This window comes from Myodes glareolus, chromosome X (assembly GCF_982192425.1).
Source record: "Myodes glareolus chromosome X, mMyoGla1.1, whole genome shotgun sequence".
NCBI classification, from domain to species: Eukaryota; Metazoa; Chordata; class Mammalia; order Rodentia; family Cricetidae; genus Myodes; species Myodes glareolus.
Genome location: NC_142053.1, coordinates 77,616,145 through 77,631,957, shown reverse-complemented (window position 1 = coordinate 77,631,957; position 15,813 = coordinate 77,616,145). Strand labels below are relative to the sequence as shown.

The 15,813-nt window shown below is 41.9% G+C and overlaps 1 protein-coding gene across 2 annotated transcripts in view; it reads left to right on the top strand.

The window, feature by feature from the left end:
* Positions 1-645: 645 nt before the first annotated feature.
* The window catches only part of Atp7a (ATPase copper transporting alpha), a 110,713-nt gene continuing 95,545 nt past the window's right edge, over positions 646-15,813 (top strand). Inside the window, exon 1 of one of the 2 annotated variants that reach the window (XM_048417818.3) lies at positions 646-794. The gene's annotated coding sequence lies outside the window, so the exon portion shown is untranslated. The remainder of the gene's footprint in view (positions 795-15,813) is intronic. The other variant, XM_048417819.3, reaches the window with a different exon arrangement.

Sequence of the window (15,813 nt, the reverse complement as noted above, 5' to 3'; positions counted from 1 at the left end):
TTACAGCAGCATTCTGTCATCTGTCATTTGGGTAGATTATTTTTTTCCGTGTATATGGGTGTTTTGCTTGCTTGTACATATGTGCACCAGATATAGGCAGTACCCTAGAAGGCCAGAAGAGGGCATCAGATTCCCGAGAACTGGAGTAACAACTGGTTGTGAGCTGCCATTATTTCTCTGGAAGTCAGTGCTCTTAAATACTGAGCTATCTCTGCAGCCTGGAGAAAAAAAAAATCTTTTTTGAGACAGGATTTTACTCTATACCCCAGTCTGGCCAGGAACTCATTATGTAGCCCAGACTGGTTCCAACTCGCCACCCTTTCAAGCGCTGGGATTACAGCGAACTGGGAAGGACGAACTATATAGAAGGTTTACGGCAAGTTCTTTTTGTTCTTCACGTCCTTTTTTCCCTTTTTGTTGAGTTTGCACTAGGCACTGGGGTTGGGAGACAAGGAGGACGGCAAGCGCTTAACCCATCTCAGGCGAGGCTATGTGCGGGCAGCAGGGGGCGCACGGAGCTCAGGGTACGCGCTCCGTTTCACGTGACGTGGACCGTTTTCCCCAGTCGGTCCAGCTTCCGGGCTCCGGCATCACCCGGAAGTGGGGGCCTCGAGGAGGGCGGGGCAAGGGCTGCAGGCTCGGGAGGCTGGGGCTGGGAAAGCCGTCGAGGGAGGAGCTGCCGCCGCTGGCGCCTAGACTCTTCTTCAGTGTGTGCGAGCGCGGCGGCTGCGTGCGGGTTGTTCGCTGCGTCCCCGCGGTGTGCCGGAGCTCGAACCCCAGCCCTGCAAACCCAGGTGAGTCCCACAGCGGCTCCCCGTCGGCGACTTCATTGGAGGGGCCGTTTTGTTGTTCTACTGTCTAGAGTGGTGAGAAGGTCACCACTCTAAGCTGGGGCAGTCTCTAAACTCCTTCACAACTCACACATTTAACCACACGTAGGCTTTACCCTCCCAACCAGGACAGAGAAGGGTTGGGTCCTGATTTATGTCACTTTGTTGTGCTGTCCTGGAGAGGGTATTCTGATCGTCTGTGGCCTGTGTTAATTGTGGACACTAGAAGGTCTGCCCGTACTGGAATTCTTGTGGACTAGGATTTTTGCTTAGTGGCATCCCATTCTACTTCAGAAACTGAGCTTCTGAAGACCACCGTCACTGGCTAAATGTTTTTCGAAAACGGGCATTTGGCTTCTTGTCACGCTCTGGGAGCATAAGCTAAACGGAGTCTCGTCACCCCTTCGTTTTATTCTTTGTGCTCTGTTTCTAGTAAAGTTACAGCCATCCCTGTCCCACCCTGCGACACCTTTCTGAGGCTCTTCCTCCGTCCCTTTTTCCCTCTTCCTCTTCCCTTTCTCAGTGCTGGGGGTTGAATTCAGTACCTACCACATGCTGGGTTGCATCTTACTTTTGACAATTTTTGCTGTGGGTGCCGAGGTTATTTTAAACTCGGGCAACACTCATGTTTTACAAGCCAATATTTTTCTAGGATCTGAACTTTGTTTTAATTATAGCCTCATTATTTAGTAATAAGGCTTTGTATTGAGACAGCGTGTAAAGAACACAGAATTTGTTGATACTGAGGTGTGAGGGATGAGGCGATGCCAGATTGAGACAGTTCTTGGACTCAAAAGAGTTTGCAATCAATTAAGTCAAATTCAGCTATGAAGAGCGTGGGTTCTAGCAGCCCCACTAACTGGATAAACAACTTAGGTGGTTTATACCATCCCCTGTAATGAAAGGTTATTTTGAGCAGAGATTTTAGTTTGTTAATTTCAAGCTTTCTTGCATCTATGGTAATCACATGAAGGTTTTGTTGTTGTACTTGAGTGTCCCGCAATGAAGTAGGGAAGAAACACACAATCATCTAGTCACTTAAAAACTCACTAACATACATTACAACCAGGAGGAAGTCAATAAGGATGTATAGAAAGAAGCTTTTGAGCTGGGTCTGGAAAAGTGGATAGGACTTGGCTCTGTAGGAATGGGAGAATAGTCCATGTAGAAAAATACTGGGAAGAGCACGCTGTATATCAATGTCTCTATTTCTAACAAACACCCTTTCAAGATTTCAAGAGGGAAAAAAAGAATAAGGGCTGAGGAAGTAGTTCGGTGATAAGAGTGTTGTAATCCCATAAGGAAGGCCCAGGGCTCTATCCTTGGCACCTTGATAAAGTAAAATACAAAAGAGCTCAGGAAGGATGGTCATATAGAATCAACTGTTAGTCCACAAAAGGCCTGCATGTAGAAAAAGTAGAAATGATAAACATAGTGAATGTATGAGGTTTAACTGGTAATGTGACCCCAGATTTAAAAGACACGAAAGTAGGTAGGCATGGTTTGTGTGTGGGAACAAGTCTTGCCTTCCCCTCATTATGTTTCTTCGTTGAGCCTCAGTTCTTAATTCTGATTATTGTGCCTTAATTTGCAATAACTAAAAGTAATATTGGCAGCTGGGTGTGGTGGCAAACACCTTTTATCCCAATATTTAGGAGGCACAGGCCAGTGGGTCTCTGAGTTCAAGGCCAGCCTGGTCTACATATCTAGTTCCAGAACAGCCAGCAGCCAGGACTACACAGAGAAAGCCTGTCTCAAAAAACCAAAAAAAAAAAAAATCGTTGGCACTGAGTAACCTTTTTAAAATCCAGAAGCTGTTCTAGTTTTCCCTCAAGGAATTCTCCTCCAATTGATTTCTCTCTTCATCTTGCAAATGTAATGAAAATACTTCAGACCAGTGGCAGATCTTGATTTGTGGCCTTAAGCCAATGATAAACACTATTTTTTTCGTGAAGGGTAGGTGAATATCTTTTTATCTTTTTTTTTATTTGTTTTTTTTTTCTTTTTTGAGACAGGGTTTCTCTGTGTAGCTCTGGCTGTTAGGAACTCACTCTGTAGACCAGGCTGGCCTTGAACTCACAGAGGTTCGCCTGCTTCTGCCCCTTTTTTTTCTTAGATGTCAATGTTTTGTTATTTAAAAATAAGAATGAGGAAGATAGCTAGTAAATCATAACTAGAGAGTATTTTAGTTAAAACTATTACCATTTGGACAATTGTAAATCTTTTACTTCTTGATCTCAGTTTGTAGGGTGATTTAATGTGGTATAGCTTATTTCTGGGTATGGTGGCATATGCTTAATTCCCAGCACTTCAGAGACCAAGTCAGGAATATTAAGAGTTTGAGGCCAGCATAGGCCTCATAGCCTGACCTCATCTCAAAGAAACAAAACAAAACAGGAAAACTTGTATACTTAACTTATTGAGGTACTATGGCAAGGAAAGTACCAACATTAACTTAGAATCGTGTTGTAGAGTAGGTGCTGTGTTTCTGGTTTCATAGATATATTCCTACGTTGTCCTGCATTGTCAGCAAATTCATTTCCTCATTATGTGAGTTCGAGTATGATAGATCACACTGATTTTCACAAATACTTCTTTTCTTGATAGAAATGAGGAGAAAATATCCCAATTTTGAACTGATTATATGGACATTGTTGCATGTTGTCTGTTTGGGATTGTACAGCTATATCTAGGTGATTTGAAAAAAATTTCTAATTTTTTGCTGTATCTAGTATAGAAGTGCAGTTTTCCACATATATAATCAAAAGTGCATTTAAATGGCTAACTTCACACGGCAGGGATACTGTTTTAGCCTGGCGATTTATGCTTGCTAAGTTTGTTCATAAAAAGCGGCATGCTTGCTGTGTGCTGTTGTGGTTGTTGCTGCTCCTGCATATGCAATTGATGTCACAGCTAAAGCAGACAGGAAAGGAAAAAACTTGAATCACTTCCCTCTTCCACTCCCGGTGGACAGTTTGCAGAACTCTATGTGTCTCTTAACATTAGAAAGAAAATATTTCCTGTTCTTCCCCTCTGTCTGTCTGTCTGTCTGTCTGTCTGTCTGTCTGTCTGTCTTTCATGTTTTGGTGGTGAGTATTGAATCAAATCTTCAGGTACTTGTTAGCCAAGTAATTTTCCACTGAGTTATATATATATATATAGTTCTACTCTCCATCCTCTTTGTTTCTTCTCTCTCTCTCTCTCTCTCTCTCTCTCTCTCTCTCTCTCTCTCTCTTTTTCTCTCTCTCTTTCTTCCTTTCTTTTTGAGACAGGGTTTCTCTGTCTAACAGCTCTAGCTGTCCTGGAACTTGCTCTGTAGACCAGGCTGGCCTTGAAATCACAGAGACCCACCTGCTTCTGTCTCCCTAGTATTGGGATTAAGGCTTTATTTCTTTTTTAAAATAAGAATTTAAATTTTATTTACTTATGTGTGTATGTATTTATTTACATGTATGTAGTGTTAGGAATTGCACATCCTACACAAAAGCTCTACCACTGAGCTATATCCCCAGCCCTACTTTGTTATTTTTGAGACAGTCTCACTATGTAACCTCAGCTGGTCTGAAAATCACTATACAGCCCTGACTGGCCGTGAACTTCTAATCTTTTTTCCTCAGCTTCCCACGTACTAAGATAAAAGACCTGAGTCTCCAAGAAAGCCGTGTTCTGCTTTCTTGGGCTTTTGTCCGATAAGTGCTACATCCCGCTCGGGAGAAAGAAAAATGGAAAGGGCTTTTATTAAGGCCTGAAAACCATCAAAAAAGGTCAGAACTGAGAAAAAGAACTGAAAAGTCAACAACCCCCTCTAAAATAAGTTCCCAGAACTCTGTAGGAGAAATTTGTAGTCACTGGTGTGATAAAGTTTCTTAAAAGTGGCTGCTAAGGGGTTTGGATGTAGGTCAGTCATAGAGCATGTGCCTAACATGTGAGAATCCCAGCTTTCAATCCTTGGCACATGGAGGCGTTGGCCTTACAGCTAACCAATAGTTACAAAGAGCTCGGTTGTTAAGAGTTGCAAGTGTGTGTGATCTCCTTTGAGGTGGCATAATGAAAGGTATCTAACATCGTTTTGAGACAGGATCTCATTAACTGGTCTGGATGGTCCTGCAGCTCACTGTGTAACCCTGGCTGACCTCAAATTTGAGATCCTCCTGTACTTGCTTCCTGATTGCTGAAATTATGGGCACGCACCACCACTACAATGCCTGGCTTGTCTAACTTTTCTGTTGATAAAATCATTTGCTCTAAAGATTATGGCAATGTTGATTCTTTTTCCTCTTTTTTGTGAAGCTAAATATATAGCCTACTTTATGCTAGACAAACACTCTTCCTCTGGACTCCAACTCTAATAGAACTCCTATTAATAATAATTAGAATTAATTCAATTCTATATTAATATTAATTATTTTTAGTGTATTAGTAAACATAAGAGCAAGTTTAGCAAGTTTATATTAATAAATATAGTACTAAAATATTAATATTGGTGTCATTTGAATATAGCTTGTTTCATTTTTACAAAAAATGTTCTTTCCTTTCTTTCTTTTTTCTTCCTTCCTTCCTTCCTTCCTTCCTTCCTTTTTTTTTTCTTTTTTGATTTTTCCAAATCGGGTTTCTCTGTGTAACAGTCCTAGCTGTCTTGGAACAACCCTTTTAGTCCAGGCTGGCCTCAAACTCACAGAGATCCCCCTGCCTCTGCCTCCTAAGTACTGGGATTAAAGGCGTGAGCACCACCACTGCCTGGCTATTTCACTTTTCTTAAAAATTATTTTTGTTTTAATTTATGTGTTTGTGTGTTTTTGCACACGTGTGTATGCTGTATGTGTTTAGATAGTTGTGAAAGCTAGAGGGCATAGGATTCCCTGGAACTGGAGTTATGGAGACTTGGAAGCTTCCTGATATGAATACTGGGAACCAAATTTTGGTCCTCTGCAAGAGTTACAGGTAGTTTTAATTGCCGGGCTATCTCTTTTAGCATCTCTTTTTAAAAAAATATCTATTTGCCAGGTGGTGGTGGCTCACACCTTTAATTCCAACATTCGGGAGTCAAAGGCAGGCAGATCTCTGTGAGTCTGATGCCAGCCTGGTCTACAGAGCAAGTTCCAGGACAGCCTAGGCTTTATAGAGAAACTGTCTCAAAAAATGTAAACAAATCATTTTATTTTTATTTCTGTGTATATGTACACATGTATGCAGGTTCCTGAGGAGGTTCAGAGAAGGCATGGGATCCTATGGAGCTGGATTTACAGGCGGTTGTAAGCCTCCAGATTTGGGTGCTGGAAACTGAGCTTTGGGCCTCTGTAAGAGCAGTATGAGCTCTTTTTTTTCCCCTTTGAGAAAGGGTTTTATTCCAAGCCAAGGTTTTCTGGAACTTACTATGTAGCCTGCTTCAGCTCCCAGGTGTTGGGACTGCAGGTGTGAGTTGCCACGCCTAAATTTTGTTTGTTTTGAGATTGGTTCTCTTGTAGTCCAGGCTAGTTTGAGTTCAGTGGTAACCAAGGCTGACCTTGAACTCCTAATCCTCCTGCCCCAACCTCCCAATGCTGGGATTACAGGCCTGAATCATAACTCCTAGCTTCCTATTTCAAGGTTAATTCAGCTATGAAGTTTTAACATTCCAATGTATAGCCACAATATCTTTTTCTTCCAGAGGCAGGGTTTCTCACGTCTGGCTATAGCCACAATATCTTGATAGTAGTTTTAAATCACAAGTATAAATACCTTTTGTATCAATTCTATATTTTCAAATATTGTGTATTTTGAGCACATATGTTTCTAGCTGAGTCTTTTAATTTGGGCTATGGGAACCATGTAGTCTTCAGATATTTTTTCGTTTTGTTTTTTTGATAATGAGTTTCTCTTTGTAGTCCATGGTGCTTAGAACTCACTGTGTACTCAGAACGGCCTTGGATTCAGTGGCCTCCTCCTGCTTTTGTGCTTTCATTATACTTAGACTTAGCTTTTTTTTTTTTACAAATTTATTTATTTTTATTTTATATGCATTGGTGTTTTGTCACGGGTGTCAGGTCCCCTGGAACTGAAGTTGCAGACAGTTGTGAGCTGCCATGTGGGTGCTAGGAATTGAACGTGGGTCCTCTGGAAGAGCAGTCAGTGCTCTTAACCACTGAGCCATCGCTCCAGCCCAGACCTAGCTTTTTAAATGTTTTTAAATCTTTAATCTACGGAGTGATGATTGCTAACAGATTAATTTCCTTTTTTTTTAAAAAAGCATTTATTTATTTATTTAATGCACATTGAGGTTTTGCCTGCCTGCATGTCTGTGTGAGCATTTTGGATCCACCAGAACTGCTGTTATAGGCAGTTGCGTGTTGCCATGTGGGTGCTGGGAATCAAACCTGGGTTCTCTGGAAGGACAGTCAGTGCTCTTAACAGCTGAGCCATCTCTCCAGCCCCCATAGATTTATTTTCTACATTGTATAATTTTACATTTAGTGCAAAAGTTTGATTAGAATTGTCTTAAGAATTTTTCCACAGTGATTATTAAAAATATAACCCACAAATTCCCATATCTTAACTCTAGAACATGTGCTAAGGCATAGAATCTTAAATCTCTTTATGTAGTTTTTGAGACAGAGTTTCAGTGTGTAGGCTGGGTTGGCCTTGAACTTGGGATTCTGCTACCTTAACCTCCCCAGTGCTGCAATCATAGGCATGTACCCACATGCCCTTGCAGTACTTATTTTTATGCATATAAATGATAGGGACCAGAACAGTTTGGTCTGAAAAAGAAATCTCACACTTTGTCTATTGTTTGTACTTTGGTAGGGGTAATATTTTCAGGTTCTGAGGATGAATCGTGGGCTTTGTACATGCCAGGCAAACTCTGTGCCACTGGACTGAATCCCCAGCCCAGACTGGCTATATGTCATAATAGCAGATTCTATTCCCAGACATAGAATGTGGATAAATTAGGGTTTCAAAACACTCAATCTTGGCTTCAAAGTCTATGCCCTTATTTAATAGGAGAATTGTAATTGTGTTGTCATTGTTATTTTGAAACAATAGTTTTGCTGTGTTGCTTTGGCTTGTCCCAAACTTCTCAGTTCAAGCAATTTTCCCACTTTAGCCTCTCAAGTACTTGTGATGGTACCCTCCACCATGCCCAGTTAAGATGTATCTATTGTCTGTCTGTCTGTCTGTCTGTCTATCTATCTATCTATCTATCTATCTATCTATCTATCTATCTATCTATCTATCTTGAGACAGTCTTACTATATAGGCTAGGCTGATTTACAGGCAGGAAGTATGATTTGAAAGCACACAGGCAAACCAAGAGTGCTTGCATGCTACTATAATACTAGCATTGGGAGGTAGAAGCAAGAGAATCAAGAGTTCAGTCCCACATTGTAGGAAGTTGGAGGCCAGTGTATGTATGGATATGAGACTCTATCTCAAAACAAAACAGAGATAAAAAAATATCCCAAGCAAAAAACTCCACATAGACAAGAACTGGTCGTGGCAGCTCACATTTATAATCCTAGCATTTAGAGAGCCAAAGCAGGAGAATTGCCTGAATTTGGGGCAGGCAAACTTGGACTAGATAATGAATTCCAGGCTTCCCTAAGCTACAGTGAAAGACTCTGCAGGAAAAACTGTAATAGCTCATTTCCTTGTTACCTTCATCTTATTTCAAAAGAAAGAACCTGTAGTTTCCTTTTTCTTTTCTTTTTTCTTTTCTTTTTTTTTTTTTGATATTTCCCATACAAAATCTTTTTTTTTGCTTTCTATTTTTTTTTAGTAAATTTTATTAAATTATAAAAGTTTCCATTTCCGCCCCCCCTCCCAACACCCTCCCACTCCCCCCCCTCCCCCCCTCCTTCCCCTCCGTCCCCCAGGGCAGTCAGGGTTTCCTGCCCTGTGGGAAGCTCCAGCTCCCTCCCCCTCCCTCCAGGTCCAGGAAGGCGAGCGTCCAAACAGACTGGATCCCCAAAATCCAGCATATGCAGAGGAAACAGGTCCCAGTGTCATAGTCAATGGCTTTTCAGAAAGACCCCGGGCCAGCCACAGTCAGAGAATCCGGCCAAATTCCGAGAATCTGGCTAGATCACGTCCTCGTTCAGTCCCAGTCCGACTGGCCCTGGTAAACTCTCATCAGATCCGTTCCCTTGTATCAGTGGGTGATAGCATCCCTCGCAGTACTGATTTCGTTTTTCATGTTCCTCCTCCTTCCGCTCCCCCTCCGGACCTCGGGGGGCTCAATCCGGTGCTCCAATGTGGGCCTCCGACTGCATAGCCGTCCTTCGCCAGACGAAGGATCTGGGACTCTTGTCTATTGAATCTTACAATGTCGACAAGGCTGGCCTTGAATTCACAGAGATCCTCTTGACTCTGCAGGGATTAAAGGTGTATGCCAGTACTACTGACATGTTTTCCTATCTTTATAGTAAACTTGGCCACACTTCACTATTATCATATAATAATGTATAGAATTGAACTGCTCTGAAAGAAAGTATAGTAGAACTTAATAAGCAAGTACAGATCACAACATTCCCAGTTACATTTCTTGAATCCAGTGAATATATATCCGCTTGCAACTTTAAGCACTTTAAGTCACTGTTGTATTACAATGTTGTGTTGTTAGAGAGAGGCAATATAACATCATGTTAAAAGTGGGGACTCTGGCCTCAAACTATCTGGGTTGGAATCCTTGTTCCTCTGCTCACTGCTGGTATAGGTATTCTTACCCTTCTTCGAATTTGTAAAGTGGGGACAATAACAGTACTTACCTCCTCGGATTGGCAATGAGTTAACACTTAGAATGCTTTAAGAACAGTGCCTGGTGCCAGGTGGTGGTGCCGCACACCTTTAATCCCAGCACTCAGGAGACAGAGGCAGACGGATCTCTGAGTTTGAGACCATCCTGGTCTACAGGATTCCAGGACAGAGCCAGGGCTACATAGAAACCCTGTCTCAGAAAAACCAAAACCAAAATAAAAAAAATGTTTGGCAAGTAGTAAAAACATGCAATAAATTTCAGTTACTACTATTATTATTTTAATGTGTTATTCATTGTAAAAGTAATTTTAGCAACCTATGTAATAAAATTATAAATTATAGTTCTTCTCCACTATCAATTTAGTAGACTGTAAGAGCTATATATTAATCAATACCCACAAGTAATAATTAATTTCTACGTTATGCCACAGAAAAGGGAAACTGGGTTTGGGAGGGTCCAGGAGCCAACAGTACACCTACTATTTGAACATGTGACATGCATCCTGGAACTCATGCTAACCAGCAGATAAATCACCATGATGCAGTCATTCTAGTTCCCTACCATGAAAACCTGTAACAATTGCTTATGTAATCACCAAGCCACAAACTCCAGGGCATCGAGATTTTCCAGATGCTTTCCTTATTGCCAAATGCTCGATCACAGTTCTGCTTAATGAGTTTTGAAATGGAAAATGTCAGCAAGCACAGAGGCCTGGACATCTCTAACATGGTGAGCAAAAATAACTATTCTCACGAAGTTGGTGTAGATGGGATTTTCATGCAGTTCATCTGTATGCTAGGAAGTGTTTATGGTGTGCTTTCTGTATATCCAATTTTTCTTATACCCTGTGAGATACGCAGAGATTTGCAAGGTGTCTGGTCTCTGGTGGAACCTTGCCAGGGAAAGAAGTCAAATGCAGGGAAATTAGGTATTAGGCTGTAATACTGGTTCCAAGGTTTTTGACATTACAAAAGAAAGTGAGTAGGAATGTTTGGCATTCCTGTTCATAGTGGAGGTGGGACTTCAGTTCCTTTACTTACTCAATAGTGATTTACTAAGTTGCCACCCTGCTCACAAGGGATATGCTAGTGAACACAGTGGACAGTCCTATCTATCTGGAATCGTCAGTGATAGGATTTAAATATGAGAAAGACAACATTCTAGATGAAGGGATAGAAAAGAACGAGATCAAGTAGTGTGTGGCTTTCAGTGAAGGTCTTGTAATAGGGATTTTGTGTCAATGCAGAACATTGAAAGTGAAGGCTTTGGGGACTGTTTAAGTCTGTGGGTCTGGTGTTTCAGAGGGGGCAAGAAGTGTGGACTTTGGAGTCATTTTACTTTGGTTTGGTCTTATTTCTGAGTTTTTCAAGTTGAGAATTTTGTTGTAAGATTTGTCAAGTATACAACTTCATAGACATGATACTTATATCAAGTGACTGGGGTCATTAACCCTAGGAACAAGTGGCAATAGAAAGGCTAATCAATATGTACATGGAGTGCCAGTGAGGTGTCTTAGAGATCAGGATAAACAGAAGGAAGTTAGTCAGGGAAAGAGAAGGATCTGCACCGTGTGATAGTTGTTAGGGTGCCCAACATCTTCAAGCAAAACAGTACATTTGATTAGTCTGTTTGCCTGCCTTCTTTCTTTCCTTTCTCTTTTTGGAGACAGGGTCTCATAAATTCATGCTGCTTTCAAACTAGCTATGTAGCTGAAGATGACAGTGAACTCTTGATCATTCCGCCTACACTACCTAAGTGCGGAAGAGCAGACATGTATCACCATGTCTGGCTTATACACTGGTAGAAATTAAACCCAGGGCTTTACATAGGCTAGGCAAGGACAATACCAAGTCTGTATTGTTAGCCCTAGCTTTTTTTTTCTCTTTTTTTCTGAGACAGGATCTTTTTATATAGCTGAGGCTGACCTCATACTCCCTGTATAGTTTAGGGAGACCTCAAACTTGTAGCCCAATCTGGCCTTGAATTTGCTGTGCTCTGGTCTCAGCCTCCTAAATGCTAGGATTGCAGGTGTGTGTCACCGTACCCAGCCCTAGCTTTGGTTTCTGATTGTGATTCTGCAATAGTATGTTTCCCCTTCCCAAATATGAAGACAATCAACTACAACTACTACTTGACACATCCATTTGAGACTTACCAGTAGTTGTTTTAGCTTATACATTTTTGTGAGTCCTGGATGGAGCCCAGACACTCCCTCTAGCTAGACCAGCTGTCTGCCACTGAGATGTACCCACAGCTCTGGAAATGTAGATTATGTTCTGCATGTGAAGCATGTGCTCAGTTTTAGATTATCTTTCATAATTGAAGCAACTGGCCAGACCAGTTGTGTCTTGATTTTCTGTTGTTCCTAAGCGCAGCTTGGGTAGAGGTTTCTGAAGCAAGAACTGCTTTTAACATGTGTTTGTTTCCCCTTAGGTTGGCTTGCAGCATGGGTGGATTGCCACATGAATGCCTGCTATGACCTGTCTTTTCTCTCTTTTTACTTTGGATTTGATGTATTATCATGTTCTAGAAAGCTTTGATATTACTGTCCTGGCATTTTTCAATTCTTTTCCTCCCTCACTAAACAGGCAGAAATGATCACATAAGATCACCTTGTCACATTTAATCTTTTGTTATGATGATCTCTATGTTTAACATTTTGCTGCTTTGATATGTAGACCAGACTAACCAAGAACTCATAGCAATCTTCCTGCCTCAGTCTTCTGAGTGCTGGGATCATAGTTGTGATCCCCCTATAATATAAGGAGGAGCTACTTCTTTGTTTATATTTCTTAAAAGTAGAATAAACATAGGTTTATTAAGAACATGTAAGGAAGACCTCCTGAAAGGAGGAGGGATTACCAGGGAGAAATGCTTAACTTATTTAAAAATTTTTTTAAATATTTGTATGTGCACACACCCCGTTGTGTATGTGAAAGTCAGAGAATAGCTGAGAAGAATTGGTTCTGACCTGTGGGACCCTGGGATCAAATTCAGGTCACGAGGCTTGGTGAGAAGTGCTTTTACTTGAGAACCTTCTTGCTAGCCCAGCCTAGCTTCTTTTAATTTTGACATCCTGAGGTCAGGGCAGGTTCTGCTAGTGTAGTCCTGAGATGGACTTGCTTGCTTCCCTATTTCGTCTCACTGAGAATCTCATCTAGGCCATATGACAGGAAGGGGTAGATACATGAGAGAGGGGAAGACATTCTGGAACCAGTTTGGGGTGTCAGTAGTAGAGCTTTCTAGATGTGCCTGTAGATCCTGATCTGCAAGTTTGAGACACCCTACTTCATTTCATCTCAGCTTGTGCTGCATGAACCCACAGGCCATGGGATTATGCAATGGGGGACCTGAACGCTGCCCAAGCCATTCTTCTTCCTTCAGTCAGTTTACCTACTGTGTACGGACAATGAGTCCTGCCAAGTTCGCAATTCAAATCTTTTTGGTTCCCATCTTAAGGTTTTTTTCATTTATTTTTAATTGCGACAGTGTTTCTCTGTTTAACAGTCCTGGTTGTCCTAGAACCAAATTTGTAGTTCAGATTCCTTTTTAGCCCAACAAATAAACTTTAGGTGTTTCTGTATTTCAAGAAATTATGCCAATATTTTTCTCTATTTAGTATGTACTCATTAGTAAAATGGCAGTACCTGCTCTGTCTAACATATAGGTTATGAATAGTAAGTAAAATAATTGTATGTGAGACCCTTTGTAGATGGATTACAGTGTGTGGTGCAAGCGTGAACTAATGTACACTTTGGATATGTTGTGTAGTAGTGCAAAGTGCACTGAAGTTCAGCTGAGTCTGGAGTTTGTCAGTTCTGCTACCAACACCCTGTGACCTTGGGCAAATTAGGTGACATTTCCTAGCCTTTCCTTATCTGTAAGTTAAAGTTAACAGTGCTACCCCACCTGTCTAGAAAGTCGCAGGGTTTTTAAGAATTACTTATTCTTCTCTCATACAATATATCCCCACCTGAAGCTTCCCTCCCTCCACTCCTTGCAGTTCCCTGACTCCTCTCCCACAGCTCCACCTCTCTTCCATTTCCCTTCAGGAAAGGACAGGCCTCCCAGTGATACCAACCAAACATAGCAGCGTAACAGGGTACAATAAAGACCAGGCACAGACCCTCATATCAAGACTAGACAAGGCAACCCAGTAGGAGGCAAGGGGTCCCCAAAGCAGCAAAGACTCAGAGACACCCTCACGCCCACTGTTAGACCCACGAGAACACCCAGCTATGAAAACCACAGTGTGTACGCAGAGGGCCTTGTGCAGACCCATGCATGCTCCGTTATTGCTGCTTCAGCCAGCGTCTATGAAACTCTATGAGCTCTGCTTTGTTCATTCTGTGGACCATGCTCTCCTGTATCCTTGACCCCTCTGGCTCCCACAATTCCTCCTTCCCCTCTTGGGGTTTCCTAAGAGTTCCAAGGGGAGGGACCGGATGGAGCTCTCCAACCTGGGCTTTCTCTCTACCTAATGTTTGACTATGGGTCTCTTCATCCGCTTGAATTAGCTGCTAGAGGCAGCCTCTCTAATGACATCGAGACTAGGCACCTATCTATAACTATAGCAGAACCTCATTCGGAAACATTTCATTGTTTTGTTTTGTTTGTTTGTTTGTTTTTGTCAGTTGTATATGCTTCTACCATAGGACTCTGTATTTTGGTTTTGTTTTGTTTTTCATTTTTCTAGACCAGGTTTTTGAATATATTCCTGGCTGTCCTGGAACTTGTTTTGTAGACCAGGCTGGTCTAGAACAAAGGCTGATCTAGAACGGAGAGAGTCTCCTGCCTCTGCCTACTAAATCTTAAGATTAAAGGCACACACCATCACTACCTAGCAAAAAACTCCATTTTTATTTTATTTATTTATGTATGTGTGTGGGAGGAGGTGTATATACACTTAAATAGAGCAAGAAAATTGATAGAACTTTTAAAAATACTCATGCTCACATTCAGTCAATCACCAAATCTGATGTCTAGTACTTACTATTTCTCAGATCTAGCTACTTTTCCCTATCTTCATTTAGTCTCTGATCTGTTTTTTCTTTCTGAGCAATAGTGGTTTTTTTCTTTTGTTTTGTTTTCTGATATTTTTTTAAAGATTTATTTATTTATTAGGTATACAACATTCCTTCCATGTATGCTTGCATACCAGAAGAGTGCACCAGATCTCATTACAGATGGCTGTGAGCCAACATGTGGTTGCTGGGAATTGAACTCAAAACCTCTGGAAGAGCAAGCAGTCAGTGCCCTTAACCTCTGAGCCATCTCTCCAGCCCCCTGTTTTCTGATATTTGAGACAGGGTTTCTCTGTGTGACCCTGGCTGTCCTGGAACTCACTCTGTAGACCAGGCTGGAGCCTCAGACTCACAGAGATCCACCTGCCTCTGCCTCACGAATGCTGGGATTAAAGGCATGTGCCACCACCACCCGGCCTGAGCAAAATAGCATTTAAAAAAAAAAACTGGTGTGGGTGTGCATGTGTGGGTGTGCATATGTGTGTGAAGGTGAAATGTACTCTTATAACCATTGCTTGAATCTTTAGTCTTTTGAGACCGAACCTCTCACTCTTTACATTCTGCCCTCCACCTCTGTGTGGGTTGGGGGCATTGAACTCTGGTGTTCAGGCATGTGCCATAAGCACTTTACCTGGGAACCATCGAGCAGTCCTTATTTACATAAATATGAACCGAAAGTTCAAGAATGGCAAATGTGTTTGTGCTGAGAGAAAGCTGTAAGTGCATCCTTTAATAGGAAAGGTGAAAACTCAGCTTGTCAAGGAAAAACAAATAACGAGCTTGTTGAAAGCTATATTGAGGGACTGAAGAAGAGTGCGCAGTGGTTCAGAGTACTGGCTGTTCCTTTGAAGGACCTGAGTTTGATTCCCAGCACCTCCACAGTAACTTACAACCATCTGTAACCCCAGCTCTAGGGGATCTGATGCTCATATAAAGAAAAATAAAGGTCCAAATGAGGCGCAGAAGGAGGGAGAACATGAGCGACGAAGTCAGGACCACGAGGGGTGCGTCCACCCACTGAGACAGTGGGGCTGATCTAATGGGAACTCACCAAGGCCGGCTGGACTGGGAGTGATGGAGCATGTGATCAAACTGGACTCTCTGAATGTGTCTGACATGGGGGCTGACTGAGAAGTCAAGGACAATGGCACTGAGTTTTGATTCTACTGCATGGACTGGCCTTGAGTGAGCTTAGTCTGTTTGGATGCTCACCTTCCTAGACCTG